This window comes from Ahaetulla prasina, chromosome 2 (assembly GCF_028640845.1).
Source record: "Ahaetulla prasina isolate Xishuangbanna chromosome 2, ASM2864084v1, whole genome shotgun sequence".
NCBI classification, from domain to species: Eukaryota; Metazoa; Chordata; class Lepidosauria; order Squamata; family Colubridae; genus Ahaetulla; species Ahaetulla prasina.
Window position 1 is genome coordinate 291,038,658 of NC_080540.1, and position 26,490 is coordinate 291,065,147.

The window sequence follows — 26,490 nt, forward strand, 5'->3', positions numbered from 1 at the left end:
AGGCTGAAAACAGGCCCGTTTCTAGACTTCCGGTAGGCCCGTTTTTTGTTCTCCCAGAGCTTCCGCGCATGCCCTGCACTTGAGATTTCTGGGAGGGGCGGGGTGGACAGGGTCAGCCAGTCCTTGGAACAACCAGTTTGGCGAACCAGATTAAAATTAACCTCCGGTTCGTCCGAACCGGTTGGAACCGGCTGAATACCACCCCTGACCTGAAGGCAGGACAAGAAACAATAGATGGAAACTAATCAAAGAGAGAAGCAACTTAGAAATAAGGAGAAATTTCCTAACAGTGAGCACAATTAGCCACTGGAGGCTTTTAAGAAGAGACTGGACAGCCATTTGTCTGAAATGGTAGAGGATTTCCTACTTGAGCAATGGATTGGACTAGAAGACCTCTAAGATCCCTTCCAGAACTATTCTGATTGATTGATCGATAGATCGATCGATCAATCGATCGATCAGTTGCTTGACTCAGGAAGCTGCAACCATCATTAAATAACCATCATTAAATACATGCCGGTTGCGAGGCCCCCAAATTTTGATCCTGTGGCTATGGCATGCTATGATGGTCTTCAGGGTGAGACCAGCTCTAAGCTGCTTTAAACGGTCACTAAACGAATGGTTGTATGTCGAGGATGACCCGTCGCTCTGTTGCAGTGTCCCTCTCGGCTGATATGCATTTAATTCTGTCCCTTTCCCAAAAAGAAAACGACAGGGACCTCCACAGCTGTCCGCACCCACCCGATGGGAGTGTTAAAATTATGGGCAAAGAGGGAGGCCAGGATGTATAAATATGGAAGAGGAACGACTCGGGTAGAAATTTTAGCAAATCGAACCTACTTGTTATGATCATCCCATTACATGGAAGCATGCAATTAAGTCCAAAAATTGCATGTTTGCTGCTAGAGGGTCAGGCGGTTCCTGCTTTATTCATTTCCTGCATCAGGGAACAAACTGGAGTGCAGCCCTTCCCTCGCTTTTCCAATTGTTTGGCTCCTTGTCTGGCCATCTGAGATTCTGTTCTGAAGAGTAGGAGAAAAATCTCAGATTTCCTGCTCCTGTTCCTAGTTGTTTCCTTACGGCGACCCTTCGAAGTTTCACACTTATGACCGTGGGAGGAGCCAGCCCCGTGGTCGCGTGATCAAAAAATTCCAACCCTCAGCTGCCGATTGCACATTTATGACGGTTGCCGCGTCCCTGGAGTCGTGTGATCCCCTTCTGACAAGTAGAGTCAGTGGGGAAGCCGACTGACTTAACGGCCGCGTGGCTAATTTGACAACTGCAGTGATTCGCTTAACAACCGTGGTAAGGAAGGTCGTAGAATGGAGCAAAACTCACTTCGCCGTCTTGCTTACCAAGTGGAAATTTGGGGCTCAATTGTGGTCATAAATCAAGGGTATGAAGTATCCCAGAATGGGATATAGCTGACAGACCAACCCTTGAAATGGGGTGCTGTGCCCCACAACATTTCAATTCCCTTTCACTTTTCCCCTCTCTTTAAAGGGAGATTGAAATCCTATAGGCCAGCATGGAAAACAGCCATGCACTTAACATATGTCCAGTTTAACCCCTGAGAAGGCCTGGAGAGAGGAATGGTCCAAGGTCCTTGGAGAACCATTGGTCTGAAGATTGGATAACAATTGGTCTGAAATGATAGACCGATTCCTGCCTAAGCAAGGGGTTGGACTAGAAGACCTCCAAGGTCCCTTCCAACTCTGCTATTCTACTCTACTCTACTCCACTCCACTCCACTCCACTCCACTCCACTCCACTCCACTCCACTCCACTCCTATTCTATTCTATTCTATTCTATTCTATTCTATTCTATTCTATTCTACTCCATTCCATTCTTCTCTACTCTACTCTACTCTACTCTACTCATTCTATTCTATTCTATTCTATTCTATTCTATTCTATTCTATTCTATTCTATTCTATTCTATTCTAATCTTCTGTATTCTATTCTTCTGTACTCTACTCTATTCCTTTCTTATGGCCTGACCATTATTGATCCTTCTCTGTCAAACCACCTGGCTTTGACCTGCCTTGCTCTGTCTGGACCCAATGGAGCAGAATTCCGCACGATGCCGGAAGAAGTGCCTTTCCCTGTATCAGTGGGGATGGAAAGATCCCCCTCGTTGAGATTGTGGTGCTGATACGCAAACAGTCCAACATATTGTGCAAGATTGCCCACGACGTGTGTTTTCCAATTCCCCAGAACAGTGATCTTTCAACCTGTACAGCTTAGCAACCTGGCTGGGAAGGGAGGTCGGGAAGAGGAACCAGTTCGTGCAAGCGACAGGCCACCGCTTGCACAAGTCGAGCTGCACACCTGCGTGTGTGTACGCGGCCTGCCACTCGTGCAAACAGAGCTACCTGCGGCTAGGCAACCGATCGTGCGGGCCCCTTCCAAATGGGACACAGCCGGTAGTCAGCTGCAGCCCAGGGGTTGGCGACTCCTGCCCTAGAAGATTTGTACGAAGCAACACCAGAGGTGGTCTGACCTGAATTGGACATCTAGTTATGAGGCCACCGCCATACCCCCGTAGATGTTTTGTACATAACTAACTGGATTTGTGTGTCTATGTTGACTTCTCTTCTGTCGTGTTCTCATCACGCACTAAATAATCATGTCAAGGGAGAAGCCCAGTTTTCACACGATGGAGAAATCCGAAGCTGGCAGGGGAGAGCGGGATGGGATCTCGACAGTTTCCCCCCCCCACCAAGATAAATCTTGGAAAAGAACTCTGGATTGCAAAGCTTGAGCTGTTGCAGCAGAGGCTGGGTGGGTTTGGTTGTGGTTTCACAAATATAGTCTCGGGTGTGTCCAAGGGAGGGTTTGCAATAACACACCGAGCCTGAATGCCACATGTCGAAAGGAAAGACAATAGCAAGAGTTTCCCCTCCGGCTCTAATCTTGTGGTGTGTTTGGGTGTGTTTGGGGGGGGGGAAGGAGTGGAGGTGGGTGAAAGGAAGGAGAAAAGAGAAAGCGAAGGGAGGGGTCCTGGGTTTGTTGGTGCTCCTAGGGACGTGCAGAGATTTACGAGCTGCAGCCCGCCTGGCTTGGAATGCTTTGTGACTGAGGGAGTGGGCGTCTGGATGGATTAATAGGTTCTCGGTTTGCTGTGCTTGTGTTGTTGTTTTTCTTTTCTTCCACGTTGTGGGCTTGAATTTTAAACCCTAAACCCGTCTAGGCTGGCTGTGGGTTGATTGCCAGCCTGTGAGGGCTACTGTTGTACAGGTAGTCCTTGACTTATTATGTTCAACATCTGTGTAGTTCGGTTCGTTCATTCATTGGCATCTTTCAGTCTCAAAAGACTATAGTATCATGCTCAGGAAAGAGATCCTAAAACAGCATCTAGTGTGGCTAAAAAGGCCAATTCGAGAGTGGCGATCCCTTCCACACTGAGGGCAGATACATTCTGTCTCCTGCCCAGCCCCCAGATTTCGCTGGTTCCGGGACTGCCTCTTCGCCTCAGCCTGCCGAACAAATGTCTCTTCGAATTGGAGAAGGCCGCGCTGCGTCTTTAGCCTCCAAGCTGAACGATCGGAGGTCAAGGTTTCCCAGTTGTTAATGTCCATTCCCGGGGCCTTTAGGTCCTTCTTGCAGATATCCTTATATCGCAGCTGTGGTCTCCCTCTGAGGTGCTTTCCCTGCACAAATTCTCCATACAGGAGATCTTTCAGAATCCGACCATCAGCCATTCTCACGACATGCCCAAGCTAGCGTAGACGTCACTGTTTCAGTAGTGTATAACTGCTAGAAATTCCAGCACGTTCCAAGACTGCGCTATTTGGAACTTTGTCCTGCCAGGTGATGCCAAAAATACATTGGAGGCAGCGCATATCAAAGGTGTTCAACTTTCCCTCCTGCCGTGCATAAAGGGTCCAAGACTCACTGCAGTACAGTGAATCTTGGACAGTAGGGCCTCTGGTGGCTCAACAGACTAATGCAGTCTGTTATTAACAGCAGCTGCTTGCAATTACTGCAAGTTCAAGTCTCACCAGGCCCAAGGTTGACTCAGCCTTCCATCCTTTATAAGGTAGGTAAAATGAGGACCCAAATTGTTGGGGGCAATAAAAGTTGACTTTGTATATAATATACAAATGGATGAAGACTATTGCTTGACACAATGTAAGCCGCCCTGAGTCTTCGGAGAAGGGCGGGATATAAATTTTAAATTTTAAAAAAAGGATGGTTCATTCATTACTTTTGAAATTATGGTAAACATGGATGGATGGATGGATAGATAGATGGAGGGAGGGAGGGAGGGAGGGATACAGATAGTCTTCAACTTATGACCACAACTGAGCCCAGAATTTAGGTTGCTAAGTGAGAAATGTATTAAGGTAAGTTTTGCCCCGATTTTTCTTGCCAAGTGAATCACTCCAGTTGTTAACGGTTGTTAAGCAAGTCTGGTTTCTCCATTGACTTTGAGTGCCAGAAGGTCGCGAAAAGGCATCACGTGACCCCAGAATGCTGCAACTCCATGCGCTCCATGGCTTAGGACCGGGATACTTACGGGACCGTCTACTGCCATCTTCTATCTCCCAGTGACCGGTGTGTTCTCACAGAGAGGGACTCCTTAGGGTGCCGTCAGCCAAGCAATGTCGACTGGCGGCCCCCAGGGGAAGGGCCTTCTCTGTGGGGGCTCCTACCCTGTGGAACGAACTTCCCCCTGGACTTCGACAACTACCTGACCTTCAGACCTTTCGCCACGAACTTAAAACCTATTTATTCCGCCTTACTGGACTGGCTTGAATTTTTAAATTTTTAGCTGATTTTATGGGTTTAAATTTTTATTAATTTTACAGGGTTGATTGTATTTTAAAATGGGGCCAAATTGAATAAGTTTTTTAATGTTTGTTTTTAGTATTGTATGCGTTGTTGCTGTATTTTATTTTGGCTGTAAACCGCCCTGAGTCCTTCGGGAGAAGGGCGGTATACAAATTAAAATATTATTATTATTATTATTATTATTATTATTATTATTATTATTATTATTAACTGTCGTAAATATGAACCAGTTGTTAAACATCCGAACGTAAATCCTGTAATTGTGGGGATGCTGCACCGGTCATGAGTGTGGAAAAAAGTCACTTTTTTCGTTGTAACTTTGAACTGTGACTAAAGGAACTGTTGTAAGTCGGGGACTACCTGTATAAGCAGGTGTGACTTTCCAGCAGGCAAAAGTTCTTTCAGACCACATCCTCATGTTCTCCTCCATCTGTTTCGGGAGCAGCACAAATATGGGGCTCCTTTCCACCATCTCACGTGGGAAGTTGGGTATCACGTTTCCAAGTAACAACCCCAATGAAAGAAAACTTTGAGGCTTGAAGTTCCTCAAAGTTCCATTTTATTAAGAGATGTCATATTGGCACATCTGGGAAAACCCGAATATGAAAGCTTCCGGGTTTTCCCCACCCAAAGGAAAGTCCAAGTCCCTGACCAACATCCACAAGTCCATCATGTGGTCCACTCCTGGGGAAAGGATATTGCAAAATCTCCATTCCCACCCCACTCGGGGGCCAGCCAGAGATGGTATTTGCCAGTTCTCCAAACTGTTCAAAATTTCCCCTACCGGTTCTCTAGAACCTGTCAGAACCTGCTGGATTTCACACCTGGTATGTTCACCACCTTAAGTTATTTATAAAGTAATAATGGTGAGGTTACGTAAAGGTAAAGGTTCCCCTCGCACATACGTGCTAGTCGTTGCCGACTCATCTCCGTTTCAAAGCCGAAGAGCCAACGCTGTCCGAAGACGTCTCCGTGGTCATGTGGCCGGCATGACTCAACGCCAAAGGCGCACGGAACACTGTTACCTTCCCACCAAAGGTGGTCCCTATTTTTTCTACTTGCATTTTTACGTGCTTTCGAAACTGCTAGGTTGGCAGAAGCTGGGACAAGTAACAGGAGCTCACCCCGTTACATGGCAGCACTAGGGATTCGAACCGCTGAGCTGCCGACCTTTCCATCGACAAGCTCAACGTCCTAGCCCCTGAGCCACCACGTCCCTATGGTGAGGTTACAATCCAATAAATAAATAAATAAATAAATAAATAAATACATACATACATACATACATACATACATACATACATACATACTTTACACTGTTTGTTCTGATATCAGTTCAGAATGATCCAAGTATGTGGATTATCCATTTTTGAATTCTCTTTATCCCCAACCCAAACTATATGTGACACACCGTGGGGTGTATCAATTAATGGAAATGGAGAGGAGATATACGGTGAGTAAGAGGTGAAAAAAACACACTTATTTCCAAGATGTTTGGCAGGGTGTGGATAAAAAAAGTCAAAATGCCACCCACAAATATTGTGATCAAAGCTTCCTGGTCCGACACACATAAAAAAAACAGGCAGAACTAAAATCACACATCATGGGCACCCTCTTAGCTTGTTTTTAATGTTAAAATATTTTAGTTAAATTTTGAAAGCAAGCATTAAAACACAAACTGACATAAAAGGGAAAAAGTGACCAAAAAAGAAAAATACATCAAATATACGTCAAATAAAGTGATCTCCAACTTTTTTCAGTCCAGAGATAATAATGCAATACAACAAAGTCTCTCTAATTTAAATAATCGATATTTAAATGACCCTAAAGTACTAATCATAAATATTCTTTAAAAAATCAATATCATCTTATATTTTTCTTTTAATTTTAATCTTAAACATATAATAAATTGTCAAATATGAATAACCCTAAATTTTAAAAACCACAATATTTCTGTGGTCAGATCAGATCTGATTCTCAAATCCCAAAGTTGGTTTTCAACATGGATCGCTGGGGAATTCTGGGAGCTGAAGTCCACAAGCCTTGAAGTTGCCAAGATTGGAAGTTGCACCTGTTTTAGAGCAAGAGCGATAATTAATGAAGATGTCGCCAAGCATCCCTGATTTAAAAAAAAAAAAAAAAAGGATTCGAGTTTTTATCTTTTTGTGTGTGTTCAATTTCTGTTGTTTAAAAATAGTTTTCACTTGTTTCATATTTGGCTGGAAATCAGGAATTAGTGGCAAGAAACCACATTAAAAAGCTTCTGGATTATAGACATCATTTCTATTAAAGATTTTCTCTGGCTTTCTTCCAATTTCTCCTTTTCTGTTGATGTTGAGAATTCCTAATAACTGAGGTCTAGAAGGTAAAAAGCATATTATTGTTTTAAGTGGAATAGATGCAGCTATGGCTGGAGCTGTCTTTTTTTTTTTTTAATAAGGTAATGCTTTTAAAATTCTAGTTGTCGGGTAAACAACTCATCTTTTGCTGGCTTTACTATTCTTTTATTGTATACCTCCATGAAGGTGAACCTATGGCACGCAGAACCCTCTCTGTCGTACTGCGTGCCATCACCAGCTGCTCTTCTGGGTCTGTCGCACACATGCGCACCGGCCAGCTGCTCTCTTTCAGGTTCTGGGACTCCAGCGCACACGCTCCAGTTTTGGCACTTGGTGCCGAAAAGGTTAACCATCACTGGTATACCTGCTCTTCCGTTTCAGGAGATGGGTGGATACTGTCATTGCTGACTTGTGTCCCTAGGTGGCAGCAGACTTTGCAATGTCTGTTTGGAGTCAGGAACATCCTCTCTCTGGTTAGTTCCTGTGGGAAAAAATAATAATGATATTTCCTAACTTCTTATTGGATCCCACTTGCCGCCGCTCATAATATTTGAATAAGCATAGGGCTTTTTGGTACCATTCGCAAAATTTCTTTGCCCCCTGCTCTCCATCAGTGTCTATTTAAGCAAGATTTCTTGAGAAAACATTAGGTTACAAGAATGCCAGCAAATTGTTTCCCTTTCAGAATCCGTTCTTTAGGGTGGAAATGTTTTTGTTAGTAATAAAATAGAAGCTTGCAACTGGCTACTGTACAAAAAGAGCTTTTTAAATTAATGTAAATTTCCTTCAAGATCTAATTAACACCAGTGTTGTGGTCTGCCAGCAGCCTGCGGAGCTGGCAATTGAGTCAGATAGCGATGAGGCTGAGGTGAGGCCAGGGCCATTGAGAAGTGAGGTGCGGAATCCAGAGCCTCCAGAGACTGATAGTAGTGAGGTAGAGGAACAGGAGGAGCCTGTTCCTAATCCACGCATGAGAAGAGCTGTCAGAAGGCAAGAGCAGCTCAAGCAAAGAGGACAACTGGGGAGTAGGGCCAAGAGATGATTAGCCCCTCCCATAAGGCTTAAAAGACCAGCAACAGTGTTTGGGTTTTGCCGGAAAACAACATTGGTAGCTTCGTCTTCTTGCATTTATTTTTGTATCAGAGTCTTCTGAACGTTTTCCAAGAAAGGCCTTTGGCAGTTTGCCTAATTGGACCAAGGTTGGTGAGAGGACTTTGTGTTGGGAGGATTTGTTTTAATTTAGTTGAACTATGCTGGGAATGAAGTAATTCTCAGCTGTTCGAATAAAGTTCTGTTTGTTTTTTCACTGGCTGAGTTTCCTACTACCTACTTGGGTCTGGGTCACAACAACCAGGCAGTAGGGAATCAGTTTGTTTAGTGATCGTTCAAAGTTACAACTGTCATGGAAACAATGACTTGTGAGCATTTTTCACATTTAAACCACCATTGCGGCATCCCTGTGGTCATGTGATGAAAATTCAGATGCTCAGCAACTTAACTCATATTTATGACGGCCATAAAATGGGGCAAAACTCACTTAACACGTTTCACTTAGCAACAGAAATTTGGAGCTCAATTGTGAACGTACTTCAAGGGCTACTGTAGAATAGAATAGAATAGAATAGAATAGAATAGAATAGAATAGAATAGAATAGAATTTTTATTGGCCAAGTGTGATTGGACACACAAGGAATTTGTTGGTGCATATGCTCTCAGTGTACATAAAAGAAAAGATACGTTCATCAAGGTACAACATTTACAACACAATTGATGATCAATATATCAATATAAATCATAAGGATTGCCAGCAACAAGTTATAGTCATACAGTCATAAGTGGAAAGAGATTGGTGGTGGGAACTATGAAACGATTAATAGTAGTGCAGATTCAGTAAATAGTCTGACAGTGTGGAGGGAATTATTTGTTTAGCAGAGTGATGGCCTTTGGGAAAAAACTGTTCTTGTGTCTAGTTGTTCTGATGTGCAGTGCTCTATAGCGTCGTTTTGAGGGTAGGAGTTGAAACAGTTTATGTCCAGGATGCGAGGGATCTGTAAATATTTTCACGGCCCTCTTCTTGATTCGTGCAGTATACAGGTCCTCAATGGAAGGCAGGTTGGTAGCAATTATTTTTTCTGCAGTTCTAATTATCCTCTGAAGTCTGTGTTTTTCTTGTTGGGTTGCAGAACCGAACCAAACAGTTATAGAGGTGCAAATGACAGACTCAATAATTCCTCTGTAGAACTGAATCAGCAGCTCCTTGGGCAGTTTGAGCTTACTGAGTTGGCGCAGAAAGAACTTTCTTTGTTGCCCTTTTTTAATGATGTTTTTGATGTTAGCTGTCCATTTTAGATGTACTGTACTACTGAGCCCTAAATTTCTATTGCTAAGTGAAACATGTGTTAAGTGAGTTTTGCTCCACTTTACGGCCTTTCTTGGCATATTTGTTAAGCGAATCACTCCCAGTAGTTAAGATAGTAATACGGTTGCTAAGTGAATCCAACTTCCCCCATTGACTTTGCTTGTCAGAAGGTCGCAAAAGGTTATCACATGACCCCGGGACACTGCAATCGTCATAAATACGAACCGATTGCCAAGCATCTGAATTTTGATCACATGATCAAAAGTGAAATGAAAAGTGGTCATAAGTCACTTTTTTCAGTGCCATTGTAACTGTGTACGGTGAGTAAATGAACTGTTTGTAAGTCGAGGACTAGCTGTAAGTCATAAGCCGAAAAGTACTGTATTTTTCAGGCTATAAGATGGACTTAAATGTAGAAGAGGAAAACAGCAAAAAAAAGTTTTTGGCTGCCATGCGCCCCAGTTTTGAGCCTTTTTTGGGGCCTTTTCCAGTCTTTTTTCTGCCCATTTTGAATGCTTTTTTGGCCCGTTTCTGAGGCTTTTTCTGGCCTGTTTTGGAGCTTTTTTTGCCCTTTTTTTGGCCTTTTTTTTTTGCCCGTTTTTTGTTTTTTTCTGGCCTGTTTTTGTGACTTTTTTTGGCCCGTTTTTGAGGCTTTTTTCAATCCGTTTTTGAGGCTTTTTGGAAAAAAGCCTCAAAAACGGTCCTGAAAAACCCTCAAAAACAGGCTGAAAACCCCCCCAAAAAACGGGCTGAAAAAAGCCTAGAAAACGGGCAGAAAAAAGCCTTGAAAACGGACCGAAAAAAGCCTTGAAAACGGGCTGAAGAAAGCCTTGAAAACGGACCGAAAAAAGCCTAGAAAACGGGCTGAATAAATCCTTGAAAACAGACCGAAAAAAGCCTTGGAAACAGACCAAAAAAAGCCTTGAAAACGGGCTGAAAAAAGCCTAGAAAACGGGCCGAAAAAAGCCTAGAAAACGGGCTGAAAAAAGCCTTGAAAACGGGCCGAAAAAAGCCTAGAAAACGGGCTGAAAAAAGCCGTGAAAACAGACCAAAAAAAAAGCCTTGAAAACGGGCTGAAAAAAGCCTTGAAAACGGACTGAAAAAAGCCTTGAAAACGGGCTGAAAAAAGCCTTGAAAACGGGCTGGAAAAAGCCTTGAAAATGGGCTGAAAAAAGTCTTGAAAACGGGCTGAAAAATGCCTCAAAGATGGGCTGGAAAAAGCCCTGAAAAAAGCCCTGAAAAAGGCCGAAAAAAGCCCCCAGTGTGGAGGCCCCAAAACAGCCAGTGGGTGGGTGGGGCTTCGGCAATATTCAGTCTATAAGGCGCACAGACATTTTCACCCCCTTTTGGGAGACAAAAAAGTGTGTCTTATAGTCGGAAGAATACGGTACCTATAGTTTCTCTATTGTTGCTTGCTTATAGACCCGGAATCTTGCCAGACTAAAGTACAAATCTGCATAACTATTTGATAAACCCTGAGAATGGCTAGGGAGGGTCCACCCAATCTCTCTTCCTGCATGCCAAGGATTCCTGGCTGATTTGTCTCTTGGGAAAGCCCCCACTCCCTCCTGCAACTTTCTTCTTCCACCTTCCATCACAATCCCGAAGATTTGGGTTTTGTAAATTTCTCTGCCAGCTTCCCCCAGAAAGAAGACTGTAAACAGCAACATGCTGTTGCTGCGGTGTGGCTCAGGCTGTAAAATAGCCTGTTATTAAACACAGCTACCTGCAATTACTGCAGGCTCAAGTCCCACCAGGCCCAAGGTTGACTCAGCCTTCCATCCTTTATAAGGTAGGTAAAATGAGGACCCAGATTGTTGGGGGGGCAATAAGTTGACTTTGTATATAAATATACAAATAGAATGAGACTATTGCCTTACACAATGTAAGCCGCCCTGAGTCTTCGGAGAAGGGCGGGATATAAATGTAAATAATAATAATAATAAAAAAAACATGATTGCAGCAAGCCTGGCAACCAACCGCTCATAAGTGTGAACAGGTTGCATAGCGTGCAGATCATGGTCACGTGACCACTTTGGAGAGGTGTGGCATGATATTTTATGATAGCCGGAAATACTTTACGGATTGTAAACCACTCATTAAACGATGGGTCATAAATGGAGGGTTACCTGTATTCCTCAATCCCAGTTGCATTTATTAAAAGATTGCAAAGCCGGAAGAAAAAAAACAATAGCTGCACTTTGAAATAAAACCATAGACTTTAATCTATACACACCAATAGATTGGCGAGCCAACCAACCATATAAGGACCCTAAATTTTTTTTTATTGTTATGCAAAAGCTTCAGAAGATCCATCAGGAAAAATGAGAAGTCCAGGATGAAATGTGGGCGAGAGCACATTCTTCAATCAGAAGAGAGCTGGAAGGGACCTGGGAGGTCTTCTAGTCCAACCCCCTGCTCAAGCAGGAGAAAAAAGCTGGCTGAGGAATTCTGGGAGTTGAAGTCCACAAGTCTTAAAGTTGTCAAGGTCGGAGATCCCTGATCTATACCATTCCAGACAAATGGTTGTTCAGTCTCTTCTTAAAAACCTCCAGTGATGGAGCAGCCACAACTTCTGGAGGCAAGCTGTTCCTCTGGTTAATTGGCCTCACTATTAGGAAGTTTCTCCTTAATTCCAGGTTGCTTCTCTCCTTGATTAGTTTCCATCCACTGTTTCTTGTCTAACCTTCTGGTGCTTTGGAAAATAAGTTGACCCCCCTCTTCTTTGTGGCAGCCCCTCAAATACTGGAAGACTGCTGTGATGTTACCCCAGTCCTTCTTTTCTTTAGAGCAGTGATGGTGACTCTTTTTGGCACCAAGTGCCAAAAAGATCGCACAGAAGATCCATGCACACACGTGCGCTTGTGGCTGTGCTCCAGAAAAGCCGAACTTCCATCGGCTTCCCGATGATCAGTTGGCCGGCACATGTGCACAGACCGGTTTTCAGCACTGCCGTGCGCATGAAGAGATCGCGCCCTGGAAAAGCCAAACCTCTGGGTTCTGGTGCGCATGTGCTCCCGACAATCAGCTGGCCAGTGCGCGTGCACAGGCCGGGTTTTGGCATTGCCGCGCATGCGATGGACAGCTGATCATCGTGCGTGCGTGCACGCCAGAAACCCGGAAGGCAAGCAGGCAAGGCTGCGTGTGCCAGGTGACATGGCTTCGCGTGACACTTTGGCACGTGTGCCATAGGTTTGCCATCACAGCTCTAGACTGTGGCCATACCCAATTCCTGCGACCGTTCGTCATATGTTTTAGTCTCCAGGCCTATCATCATCTTTGTTGCTTTTCTTTGCACTTTTTCTAAAGTCTCAACATCTTTTTGCAATGTGGTGACCAAAACTGGATGCAGGATTCCAGGTGTGGCCTTACTAAGGCTTTACAAAGCGGTACTAATACTTCACGTGATTTTGATTCTATGCCTCTATTTATACAACCAATTATTTATACAACCAATTATCCTGCCAATTCGGCTATCGGATGTTGGAAAACAGATATATCATTAGATGGCTGCAGGAGGACCTCACCAGCGTGTGTAATGGTGGTGTAGCCCTTGTCATGGTTTGCTTTGAACAAAGGTCAACAGGTCCATCCAGCTGGGTGGATAGACGTGTGTGTGTGAAACTAACTTCCAAGAAGGGAAATGCAAACCTAACCATCATTTATTTAGATCAGGGGTCTCCAACCTTGGCAACTTTAAGACTTGTGGACTTCAACTCCCAGAATCCCTCAGCCAGCAAAGCTTTGATTCTTGATTGCAGAAAATATGACTTCAGAAACAGAGTTGTTAATGCCTGGAATGCACTACCAGACTCTGTGGTCTCTTCCCAAAATCCCCAAAGCTTCAACCAAAAACTGTCTACTATTGACCTCACCCCATTCCTAAGAGGTCTGTAAGGGGCGTGCATAAGAGCACAAACGTGCCTACCGTTCCTGTCCTATTGTTTCCTTTCATTATATCCAATTAATATAGTTATTACATACTTATGCTTATATATATGTTTATATATCGTATCGTTATTTCATGCTTATGCTTATATTTAATGCTGCGACAAATAAATAAATAAATAAAATAAAAATAAAAATAAATAAATAAAAGATAATCAAAGTAAGATCTGAACGATATTTGGATGAGAGACCACTGAGAATCCCAGGGCTGTAGGCTAAAGTATAGTAGGAAGTGGAAAAGCCAAGCTGGACATGATCATGAAATCATGAAAAGTCCACTTGATTTGAAGGAGCCTTTCTCTTTGATTATGCAAGCCCGATGAATGGGTTAATTTGTTAAGAAGCGTGGAGCACAGTGACTTTCTACCTCCCTCCCAGCTCATACAGTAGTGGCCAAAATTGTGGAAACCTTTTGGGAAAAGGGTATTTTTGAAGTTTTATGGCTAATAACACCACTTTTGTTTTTGTTTTTTTGGAGTTTCAAGATAATCCTATTCCACTGCTGGAATGGCTTGGGAATAGCCCAGACCTTAACCAATTGAAAATCTATGATGCCAGCTAAAGAAACTTATTAGTCAGAAGCAACCCAGCAATAAAACCCAGTTAATAGAAGCCACCATTCAATCTTGGTTTCACATGGTAACAGACTGCAGAACTAAAAGACTTGGTTCACTCCATGGGAAGACATTATAAGGTCATAATTCATGCTAAAGGTTACCCAACTAAGTATTAACTGACGTGATCATTTTTGTATATCTAATTTTTTCTATGGTGATAATTTTTGTATATCTCGTTTTTTCTGTGGTGATATTTTTTGTATATCTCATTTTTTTCTACGTGTTTCACTTTTCTTCTTTATCCTGTAATTGCTTTTCTAATAGCAAATCCTTCCTAAAAGCGATTGCATTACATTCCTGATTAAATTATCTTTCCATCGATCTATAATTTTACGGTACTACTCCCAAAATAAGCGGTGTTATTAGCGAGTTTTAGAAAATACACTTTTCCCAAAAGGTTTCCACAATTTTGGCCACTAATGTAAGGCGGACTTTACAGGCAAACCCCATGCTAGCAGTGGGAAGGCAGCCATGGGGGGGGGAGACCCAGGGGGCTGCCCACATAGGCCAGAGCTAATAAACAAAAGTAAGCTTGCAAAAACAGCATTTTCTCAGTGCATATTGAGGCCGGTTCCCCTTGGCTGCTTTGCTCTCACATGGAGAAGAGAGATAATCTCAAGGTTTTGTCTGCTTTTGATCTTTGTGGGGAGGTGGGTGGGAGGGACCCCAGGGGAGAAGGGAAATGACACACAGGAGAAGAAGAGCCCCCACCCACCCACCCACACAAGCAAGCTTTGATTGCTTGGGAAAGGGACAAATACATTCTTCAATCCCTCCAACCCTCCTCTCTCTCTGCCCCCTTGCAAAAAATTTTTAGCCCTTACAAGCCAGCAAATCCCCCTCTCCTGCTGTGGAACAGCTGTGGAACATTTACCTATTCAGGACTCAATCTAGTTTGGTTTCATGGGACTAGAGTCCAGGGGTCTGCAAATCTGGCTCTTTTAAGACTTGAGGACTTCAACTCCCAGAGTTCCTCAGCCAGCTTTGCTGGCTGAGGGACTCTGGGAGTTGAAGTACACAAGTCTTAAAAGAGCCAGATTTGCAGACCCCTGGACTAGACCACACGAAAACAGGGTGTTATTTGAAATGCAGCCTTCATAGCAGGGGGGAAATCCAGCAGGTTCTGACAGGTTCGGGAGAACCGGTAGCAGAAATTTTGAGAACCGGCAAATACCACCTGTGGTTGGCCCCAGAGTGGGGTGGGAATGGAGATTTTGCAGTATCCTTCCCCTGGAGTGGGGAGGGAATGGAGATTTTGCAATATACTTCCCCCAGAGTTTGAGACAGACTTTCCAGACCCGGCCGTCAGAGGAGGAGTGGGACACGACATTTCCATGAGCTGGAGGAAAAGCCAGTGGTGGGATTCAGCCAGTTCGCACCACTTCGGGAGAACCGGTTGTTAACTTTCTGAGCAGTTTGATGAATTGGTTGTTGGAAGAAATCATTAGGGCAGAGAACCACTTGTTAAATTATTTGAATCCCACCACTGAGGAAAACCCTCGTTTTCAGCATGCTGTATCAACCAGGCTGTTCACTAAAGCTGTAATATAATTCAGGGGTCTCTAAACCAACCCCAGTCCCTGAACTGGCACCAGTCCGCAGCGTGTCAGCAAGCGGGCCATGCAAACAAGTGAATGTCCATCCATGGGATCCGGGGTAGTCAACCTTTTTATACCTACCGCCCACTTTTGTATCTCTGTTAGTAGTAAAATTTTCTAACCACACACCAGTTCCACAGTAATGCGCCATGTATCTTCGTCTGCGCATGCCTCTCGCGCATCATGGATTGGGTTTGGGGGGGCCACCGGCTACCAGCTCTGCTTGTCTGTTACAGCCGGGTGGTGTGGGGGGAGATATTCTGGGACGAGGCTCTTTTGTTTGTGGTCACACTATAGCGCCATTTAGGTTCACTTACGTAACCTGAACTAAACTTATGCACGGGTGATACAAATAGTATATTTTCAGAAATTTAAATTGTCATGGGGAATTTTATGAAAACCTAATGAAAATGTTTTTAAATAATGCTATGAAATTTTTTTAAAAAATCAATTAAATTAAAAAAAAGGAAAGTGCTTCAGTATTGGACAAAACCCCTACCGCCCACCATGAAAGCTGGAACGCCCACTAGTGGGCGGTAGTGGGCAGTAGGGACCAGGTTGACTACCATTGCATGGGATACAGGTAGCATACAAAACCTCTTTCCTTCCGGTCCACGGAAAATCCTTTCCCTGTGGAACCGGTCCCTGGTACCTAAAAGTTGGGGGCTACAGATATAATTGATTACTGATGATCCTTGACTTGGCAACCATTCATTAGTGATGTTTGAAGTCAAGTGGCACTGAAAAAAGTGTCTTATTATATGACCATTTTTTACACACAATCCAGGGATGTCAAAGTCGATTTCATTGAGGGCCTCATCAAGGTTGTTTTTCACCTCAGAGGGCCGGGGTGGGTGTGGCCAGGGTGGGTGTGGCCAGCTCACTCACGTTGGGGGCGCCTGTGCCAGCCTGAGCGCTCTGCCAGCGAAAATGGGCTCTCAAGAGCCGTTTTCGCCTGCGACGATCTCATCTCGAATCTTTCGACGCGAGCTGAAAACATTTTTGTTTCACCGTACAGGACTGGCCTAGTGGGGTTTTAATAAGGGGTTTTATTGGTTTTAAATTCTTCAACCAACTCTACATTTTCCTTTTAAACTGGTCCTAAAAATTGTACTAACTGTCTTTACTTTGGCTGTAAACCGCCCTGAGTCCTTTGGGAGAAGGGCGGTATAGAAATTGAAACAATAAATAAATAAATAATAAATAAATCTCCGTCAGCTTTTGTAGCCTTTCATCCATGGTGGGAATCGAATCGTCCATTTTTGTGCCTACAGTAGTCTTGCTTTCCGAAAAATCCAACTGTTCTTGATGCCGGGGGGAGTGGCTTATTGAGGTGGTCTGGTGTGCTCATCCCCATCTGAACTTCCACATGCCAAATTGTCAAGCTGTTGTGACTCCAGCCCCCGAACCTGGCCCCATGCCCGAAAGTGACTCCGAGAGTGAGGGGGAAGGGCCAGTAAGGCTTACCTTGGGAGCACCGATTCCTTTGGCCCGGCTCCAGGAGCCAGAACCAGGCCAGTCGGAGGACGTAATGAGGCCGTCATCCCCTGATTCCTCCCTTCCCCAGGCTACGCCTTCAGACCCAGCTGATAATAATAATAATAATCAAGCTTGGATTAACCTGCGCTTCAGAAGATTAGAGAGGCGGCATCATCAAAGGGAAGGGTGGGGCAGGAGCCCCACCCCACAAGATATATAAGGAGCTTTGGGACTGCTCACGCTCCATGGGGAGCAAAAGATTAGCTGAACCGTTTCAAAGAGAGCTGAAGTTTTACTCTGTGAGTCATTTGTTTGAACTTTGGCAAGCAGCTGCGATTTCTCTGCCAGGACTGATAAGAGCCGTGAATCCACTGGCTGAAGGCCAGCTCATTACTCCGAGGTGGGGAAGAGACAGAACACAAGCTATTCTCCAAAGCAGGGGTCTCCAACCTTGTCAACTTTAAGACTTGTGGACTTCAACTCCCAGAATTCCTCAGCCAGCTTTGCTTAAAGTTGACAAGGTTGGAGACCCCTGCTCCAAAGCACCTGAGGGCAGGACAAGAAGCAACGGGTGGAAACTAATCAAGGAGAGAAGCAACTTAGAACTAAGGAGAAATTTCCTCCTTACACCTAACAATGTTTCTAAGGTTAAAAGTATTTGGATGTATTAAAGCTTCCACTGTTGATAACCATATTGGAATTTTCGTATAATATTTGTCTCTGACCTTCTCCCATACCAATAGCAATGCGTTTCTTATATAGTGTCTGGGAAAGTATGTATGTATCTTACTTCTCCTGTACCATAAAAAAGCATGCCATCCCAGTTGCAAGTCATGTCCTCCCAAAGTTAATAGTCTTGTGTTCCTTAATTCCACCCATTCCTTCATCCAAGTCAGTGCTGCTGTCTGATAATATCGTTCCCAATTCGGCAGTCCAAATCCTCCCCATAACCTCATATCTTGTAGCATCTTTATACTTATTCTAGCTTTTTTCCTTTGCCTTATAAATTTTCTTGTTAACTTATTAAGGTGTTGAAAATAAGTTTTTTCAAGTTTTATCGGTACTGTCTGGAATAGATATAATAGTCTTGGTAATATATTCATCTTTATGATTGCTATCCTTCCCATAAGTGAAAGTTGTAGGTTTTTCCATCTCTCCAAATCTGAGAAATTTCTTGACAGTGAGAATAATTCATCAGTGGAACAACTTACCTCCAGAAATTGTGAATGCTCCAACACTGGAAGTTTTTAAGAAGAGGTTGGATAATGTTGTGGTCCGCCAGCAGCCTGCGGAGCTGGCAACTGAGTCGGACAGCGATGAGGCTGAGGTGAGGCCAGGGCCTTTGGGGAATGAGATGCGGACTCCAGAGCCTCCAGAGACTGATAGTAGTGAGCCAGAGGAACAGGAGGAGCCTGTTCCTAATGCACGCATAAGAAGAGCTGCCAGAAGGCAAGAGCAGCTCAAGCAAAGAGGACGACTCGGGAGTAGGGCCAAGAGATGATTGGCCCCTCCCATAAGGCTTAAAATAGACCAGCAATGGCATTTGGGCTTTGCCGGAAAACAACATTGGTAACTGCATCTTCTTCTTCGTCTACGTCTTGCATTTATTTTTGCATCTTTGACTTCTGAACGTTTATCAAGAAAGGTCTTTGGCAGTTTGCCTAATTGACCAAGGTTTGCGATAGGACTAAGGAATTTGTATTGGGAGGAATTTGCTTTAATTTAGACGAACTACGCTAGAAATGAAATAATTCTCAGCTGTTCGAATAAAGTTTGTTTGTTCACTGACTGAGTTTTCTACTACCTACTTGGGCCTGGGTCACAACAGATAACCATTTGTCTGAAGTGGTGTAGGGTTTCCTGCCTAGGCATTGGGTTGGACTAGAAGACCTCCAAGGTCCCTTCCAACTCTGTTATTCTAAATTCAGAATCATGTCATTCTTACATCAACTAGACTGAAATCATTGTGTTGCCTCCAGACCTCCGGGGGAGGAAATGACCTTGATTTACTGGTTTGAGTGGGTGTGCTATCTTTTGGACATGAAACACTGTGGAGATAAATGCCTTAGGACCGGTTTTTGTTTTTTTTTAATCAGTGGTTCCTTTTGGGGCGGAGGCCCACTTAGGTTTCCACTCGCCCATCAATTTCCAAGAAATACATCAATCGGCATCCACCACCACCACAAATTGATTTTGAGAGTTAAGTTAGATTTAAAAAAAGGTTTCCCTGAATGCTGTACTCACAAACGAACGCAAACAAACAAACCAAAACTTGGAACGGTGGTCTTGACAAAATGTTTGGTTCAGTAGCGGGTCCCTCTTCCATCGCTACTAGTTCGGAACCGGGAGCACACTCGTGCACGGTGCTTCTGCACATGTGCAAAACCTTCTGTGCTTGCGCAGAGCGTCCGTGATGGCATCCGGGCGGAACTTCCTGCCACCAGCACTACCGGTTCTGGCAAACCGGGGCGAACCGGTAGAAAACCACCATTGGCTTGGTTCCTATTTGGTTCTTGTTTCTGACTTTGAACAGTATCTTGAGCAGTAATTGATAAAGTTTTAAATTGCTACAACCTGGTAAACTGCATAGGACCTAACCAAGCACAATGTAACTAAGATATATTTTTAACTTAGTTAAGCACGCCATGGGGTTTTCTGTATGCATCCTGTGTATCTATATAGGGGTGTCCAACCTTGCAACTTTAAGACTTGTGGACTTCAACTCCTAGAATTCTGCAGCCAGCATCGACATCCCCTGGCTAAGACACACTGAAAGTGAAACTGGCGTAAAATATTTGGGAATTTCAACTCTTGCTTTGGCCACTGACTGCTCGTTGTTCTGACTTTACTGGATTGAGAGCAGATCCTGACTGAGGGCTTCCCTATTTTTTTTAATCTCACCACTCCCCATAAAAAAAAACGAAAGAAAAAAGGAAATAGCACAAGAGAGAGAGAGAGAAGGAAGAAGGAAGGAGAGAAGGAAAGGGAAGGAAGGAAGGAGGAAAGGAAGGAAGGAAGGACCGGTTTAGCTCTGCCTGGTAAGGCCTGTTATTAAGAACACAAAGCCTGCAATTACTGCAGGTTCGAGCCCGGCCCAAGGTTGACTCAGCCTTCCATCCTTTATAAGGTAGGTAAAATGAGGACCCAGATTGTTGGGGGGGCAATAAGTTGACTTTGTAAATATATACAAATAGAATGAGACTATTGCCCTATACATTGTAAGCCGCCCTGAGTCTTCGGAGAAGGGCGGGGTATAAATGTAAACAAAAAAAAAAAAAAAAAAGGAAGGAAGAAAAAGGAAGGAAGGAAGGAAGGAAGGAAGAGAAAAAAGAAAGAAAGAAAGAAAGAAAGAAAGAAAGAAAGAAAGAAAGAAAGAAAGAAAGAAAGGTTCCCCCAGAATTCTTGTCCATTTCACTTAATGATAGATAGATAGATGGAAAGACAGACAGACAGACTAGAATAGAATAGAATAGAATAGAATAGAATAGAATAGAATAGAATAGAATAGAATAAAATTGGAAGGGACCTTGGAGGTCTTCTAGTCCAACCTCCTGCTTAGGCACCTGCACCTCTTCAGATAAATGGTTATCCAACATCTTCTTAAAAACTTCCAGTGTTGGAGCATTCACAGCTTCTGGAGACAAGTCGTTCCAATGATTGACTTTTCTCACTCTCCGGAAATTTTTCCTAGGTTGCTTGTTTCCTTGATGAGTTTCCACCCATTGCTTCTTGTCCTGCCCTCAGATGCTTTTGAGAATAGTTTGACTCCCTCTTCTTTGTGGCAACCCCTGAGATATTGGAACACTGCTATCATGTCTCCCCTAGTCCTTCTGTTCATCAGACATAGTTCTGCCACCGTTCTTCATATGTTTTAGCCTCCAGTCCCCTCATCATCTTTGTTGCTCTTCTCTTCTTTCTAGAGTCTCCACATCTTTTTTACATCGTGGCAACCAAAACTGGATGCAGTATTCCAAGATAGATAGGTAGGTAGGTAGGTAGGTAGGTAGATAGATAGTGTTCTCTCCCCCTCGCCTCAGTCCGTGCGATGGCTTAATTAGCCAGCATTATCAGCTCTGGCAGCAAACTAGCGAGCATCTGCCCAAGTGTCTCTGTTATCTCCTTGATGCCGATGAGTCAACAAACAGTATTTCAGCTCTAGTCAAGCAGTTGATTTGCCTGCTACAAAGAGGCATAGCAGCCCTTGCTGCTTTTATATCCTGTGGGGTGTGGCTCCATGACTCAGCACTTCCTAGTCCTGCCCCACATCTGCTTCTGTTGTTCCCGCCTCTCCTGCCTACGAAACCTAGGGTCCAGCCAGGCCTGATTGCCATCAGCCGGGTCTGGAAGCATGGCCGGGGGGGGGGGAAGAGTCAGGGGATGGAGGCCTCGTTATCTCCTCTATCTGGCCTGTCTCTGGCTCCTAGGGCTGAGCCAGGGAAGCCGGTGCTCCCGAGGTAAGTCCTGATGGCCCTTCCCCCTCACTTTCCAAGTCACTTTCTGGCAGGGGGCCCTGCTCGGTGGGCGCAGACACATAGATAGATAGATAGATAGATAGATAGATAGATAGATAGATAGATAGATAGATAGATAAATTTTAGATTGTAGATTCAATGGATAGTCCTCCACTTACGACTAGGCATTTAGTAACTGTTCAAAATTATGACTACTGCTTACCACTTGATTCCAACATTCCATGCCCACCCCCCAGGACTGTATTTATGGCCATTTGCATCATCTCGTGGTCACATGGCCGTAATTCACCATCTGCTTGCTTGAAACCGACATTTCCTTCCATTTATGCAAGAAAAAAACAAACACCATAATGAACAATGGATTTGCTTACCGACTGCAATACTTGTTTAACAACCACCCAGAAATGGGTTGTAAAATTGGGTCCCCTCCCTATGATGACCTGCTTTGCGACCGTCACAATGACTGTAATTGTGGGACTCAATGACGGCTATAACTCGAAGCCTATAAATTCATCATTAGGCATGGAAGCCAGCTGATGACTTTGGGCCAGCTTCTCTCTCTCTCTCTCAGCCCAAGCCAGTGGTGAAATTCAAATTTTTTTATTACGAGTTCTGTGGGCGTGGCCTGGTGGGTGTGGTGTGGCTTGGTGGCCGTGGCTTGGTGAGTGTGGCAGGGGAAGGATATTGCAAAATCCCCATTCCTTCCGCACTCCTGGAGGAAGGATACTGCAAAATCCCCATTTCCACCCCACTCCAGGGGAAGGATACTGCAAAATCCCCATTCCCACCCCACTTCAGGGGAAGGATACTGCAAAATCTCCATTCCTACCCCACTCCTGGGGGAAGGATATTGCAAAATCCCCATTCCCACCCCACTCCAGGGGAAAGATACTGCAAAATCCCCATTTTCACCCCACTCCAGGGGAAGGATACTGCAAAATCCCCATTCCCACCCCACTTCAGGGGAAGGATACTGCAAAATCTCCATTCCTACCCCACTCCTGGGGGAAGGATATTGCAAACTCCCCATTCCCACCCCACTCTGGGGCCAGCCAGAGTTGGTATTTGCCATTTCTCCAAACTGCTTAAAATTTCTGCTACCGGTTCTCCCGAACCTGTCAGAACCTGCTGGATTTCACCCCCTGGCCCAAGCCCAATGGGGAGGATTGTTGTTAAACCCAGTAGGGAAGGGAAGCCTTGTGTACGCCCACCTTGAATGAAATAAAAGCAGGGTGCCAATAAGGAATCAAAAGGCAAGAAAGTTCAACCCTGAGTTCGGCGGAGGGTGGAAAACACTCTCTTTCATGTGTAGCCAGAAAACACAGGTGGCAATTGTGATAGTTGCTGGCAGGGTAGGTGGAGGATAATATTAGGTCTCCGTGCCCACCAGACATGGTGGGCGGCTTGTCCTCCTGGCATGTTTTAAGTTCAATCCCTAAACACGCCGATATCGGTCGGCAACTGGGGTTTTTTTTTCTTAGCTTGCAAGGGTTTTTTTCCCCCTTAGCTTGGAAGGGTGTTTTTTTTTCTTAGCTTATTGTCTTGGAAGGATATGTTGTTCTCGCCCAACCTTCAAAAAAGCGAGTTTTCTTTGGAGGGAGGCAAAGTTGCTGAGACTCAAGACATCATTTGGGAAAGGAGAGGGCAATGCCGGTTGTCTGTCGACTTAATGGCCGCAATTGAGCCGTAGGTGTATGTTGTTGAGCGTGATCGGTAAGTTCTGCCCTTTTTTTACGACCTTCCTTGCCACAGCTGTTGAGTGAATCGCTGCAGGTTAAATTGGCAACACGGCGGTTAAGTGAATCTGGCTCCCCCCCCCCGCCGTTGACGTGGTTGGTCAGAAGGACGCAAAAAGGGATCACATGAACCCCACCCCTTCCCCCCTGGACACTGCAACGGTCGTAAATAGGAACCCAGTTGTCAAGCATCTGGATTTGGATCACGTGATCCTGAGGATGCTGCAATGGTTATGTGAAAAATGGTCACATGTCACTTTTTTGGGGTAGGATAGAAATAGGAATAGAACAGAACAGAACAGAATAGAATAGAAAATATGGAATTGAATAGAAAAGAAAAGAGAAAAGAAGAGAAGAGAAGAGAAAATACGGAATAGAACAGAACAGAAAATAGAAAATAAAATAAAATAAAATATGGAATTGAATAGAAAAGAAACTAGAAAAGAAAAGAAAATATGGAATAGAATAGAGTAGAATGGAAAATAGAATAGAATAGAATAGAATAGAATAGAATAGAATAGAATAGAATAGAAAATATGGAATAGAATAGAATAGAACAGAAAAGAAAATAGAAAATAAAATAAAATAAAATATAGAATTGAATAGAAAAGAAAATAGAAAAGCAAAGAAAAGAAAATATGGAATAGAATAGAGTAGAATAGAAAACTACAATAGACTAGACTAGACTAGGGTAGGGTAGGGTAGGGTAGAGTAGAGTAGAGTAGAGTAGAATAGAATAGAAACAGAGTTGGAAGGGACCTTGGAGGTCTTCTAGCCCAACCCCCTGCTCAGGCAAGAAACCCTATACCATGTCAGACAAATGGTTGTCCAATCTCTTCTTAAAAACTTCCGGTGTTGGAGCATTCACAACTTCTGGAGACAAGACTGAAAAGCACCTTTGGGAAAAAGCCCCGGGTGAGACCTGACCGTCTCAGTATAGACCTCCTTCAAAGTAGCATCTGGGATTGTCTCAAAAGGGAAGCCAGGCAGGTCCTAACTCCCCATTGTGAACTCCAAGCTACCTCAAGCGCAGGGATGGGGTGGGGGGTGGGGAGTTGGGGGGGAGGAGAGAATGTCAAAAGGACAGAATGTGGGGGATGTTTTGATGTTCCAGTGGGAGGGTTGATGAAATGAAGGTGGGGGAGCCAACTTCTCAGGAGAAATAATGGGAGGCGGTCCTGTTTGCTGGAAGCCCTCTAGATAAAGGCGGGGGAGCAGATGGAAGAGACCACGAAGGGGAGGGAAAATGCCAGTGTGTTTGTGTGAGATGAGATGAGATGAAGGTGGTAGAGGGCTTTGAAGGACACAGCAAGGGGGGGGTGTTCTGCAGTGAGCAGAAAACTCCCACCGAGCCTCCTTAATAAACTTTGAAAAGTCCCTGAAGAGCAGACTAAGGCAGGGGTCTCCAATCTTGGCAACTTTAAGACCCGTGGACTTTAACTCCCAGAATTCCTCAGCCAGCTGGCTGAGGAATTCTGGGAGTTAAAGTCCACGGGTCTTAAAGTTGCCAAGATTGGAGACCCCCGGACTAAAGCAATGGTTGGGTAGGTTGAAAAAGCAAGAGTGACAGGATCCAACTTTTCGAGGGTCGCCTTTTGCTATTCCATTCTTTTTTATTATTATTATTGAAAAAGTTTTACAAAATTTTAACAAATATCTCCCCTCCTTCCCCCTCTCCCCTTTTCCCACCCCCACCCCAGATTTCTCAGAGCAAAATACAGGGTATAACAAACATCTAACAATCATAAGCTAAACATATGCTAACTATCCATAAACTCTCATCCTCCCCTAGGACCTTAACTCTCCTTTTACATACAGAGAAATATTCCATTCTTGAGTTTCTCTTCGGAAAGAGCGGGCTGGAGAAATCGCATGTCAAGCGAACAAATTAATATTAATTTTTTTTTATTATTTGCATTTATATCCCGCCCTTCTCCGAAGACTCAGGGCGGCTTACACTATGTCAAGCAATAGTCTTCATCCATTTGTATATTATATACAAAGTCAACTTATTGCCCTCAAAAATCTGGGTCCTCATTTTACCTACCTTATAAAGGATGGAAGGCTGAGTCAACCTTGGGCCTGGTGGGGCTTGAACCTGCAGTAATTGCAAGCAGCTGCTGTTAATAACAGACTGTCTTACCAGTCTGAACCACAGTTTTTTTGGGGGGGCATCGGGAGCATTCTCGGTTCCAAAAACACCGAAGTCCTCCTTCCCAAGAAGAGGTGTGAAACTAAAAGAACAACACCGGTCGATTTGATTTCAGTTTGCTGTGCTTTTGTTACATTGATTATTTCACGTATTTTTTAATGTTCCCCTTCTCTCCTCTGAAATACGACAATTTAATACCAACGGTTAGAGGGAATACAGAAATCGCAGTCATGATTTGGGGCAGCTGGGAATGATGCTGGGCTCCAAGCTGTGCCAACTGCACTGGCTGAGTTGTGGGGAATGAGTTGGATGAAGTCTTCTCCATTCAGGTTGCTGGAGAGGCTCCCCCGTTAGCCAAGCAGCAGCTTTTCTGGCTGAAAGTAATAGCAATAGCGCTTAGACTTCTATACCGCTTCACATGCTTTAAAGCCCTCTCTAAGCGGTTTAGAGAGTCAGCATATTACTTACACTATGTTAGCAATAGTCTTCATCCTATTTGTATATTTATGGCTTAGGGCCCGGGTACTTACGGGACCGCCTGCTGTTACCTTATGCCTCCCACCGACCCGTACGCTCACACAGAGAGGGTCTTCTCAGGGTGCCATCCGCCAAGCAATGTCGGCTGGCGGCCCCCAGGGGAAGGGCCTTCTCTGTTGGAGCACCTACCCTCTGGAACTTCCCCCTGGTTTGCGTCAACTACCTGACCTTCGGACCTTTCGCCGTGAATTGAAATTGAATTGTTTATTCAAGCGGGACTGGCTTAACTTTTTAACTTTTTAAATTTTTTGAACTTTAATAATTTTAACTGGGGTATTTTATTTTTGAATCAAATTTGACGATTTTAATTTTCAGCCAATTATATAATATGTTATTTTAACTGTTGTTTTAATTTGTATATTGCACTGTTTTAATCTGGCTGTACACCGCCCTGAGTCCTTCGGGAGAAGGGCGGTATAAAAATCTAAATAATAATAATAATAAAATAATAATATT

The 26,490-nt window shown here is 44.1% G+C and overlaps 1 protein-coding gene and 1 long non-coding RNA gene across 4 annotated transcripts in view; one reads left to right on the plus strand and one right to left on the minus strand.

The window, feature by feature from the left end:
- Nucleotides 1–26,490, plus strand: part of ZBTB7C (zinc finger and BTB domain containing 7C) — a 144,934-nt gene that overhangs the window by 97,168 nt on the left and 21,276 nt on the right. The window contains exon 1 of one of the 3 annotated variants that reach the window (XM_058171008.1): nt 3,954–4,042. The exons of the other annotated variants lie outside the window; for them this stretch is intronic. The gene's annotated coding sequence lies outside the window, so the exon portion shown is untranslated. Of the gene's footprint in view, nt 1–3,953; nt 4,043–26,490 lie in introns of those variants that run through there. 3 annotated transcript variants of the gene reach the window in all.
- LOC131192147 (uncharacterized) lies at nt 6,636–17,466 on the minus strand. Its single transcript, XR_009153653.1, has 3 exons — nt 17,126–17,466; nt 7,313–7,617; nt 6,636–6,868 (listed from the first exon to the last, which is right to left on the minus strand). It is a non-coding gene; the product is annotated as an uncharacterized LOC131192147 (long non-coding RNA).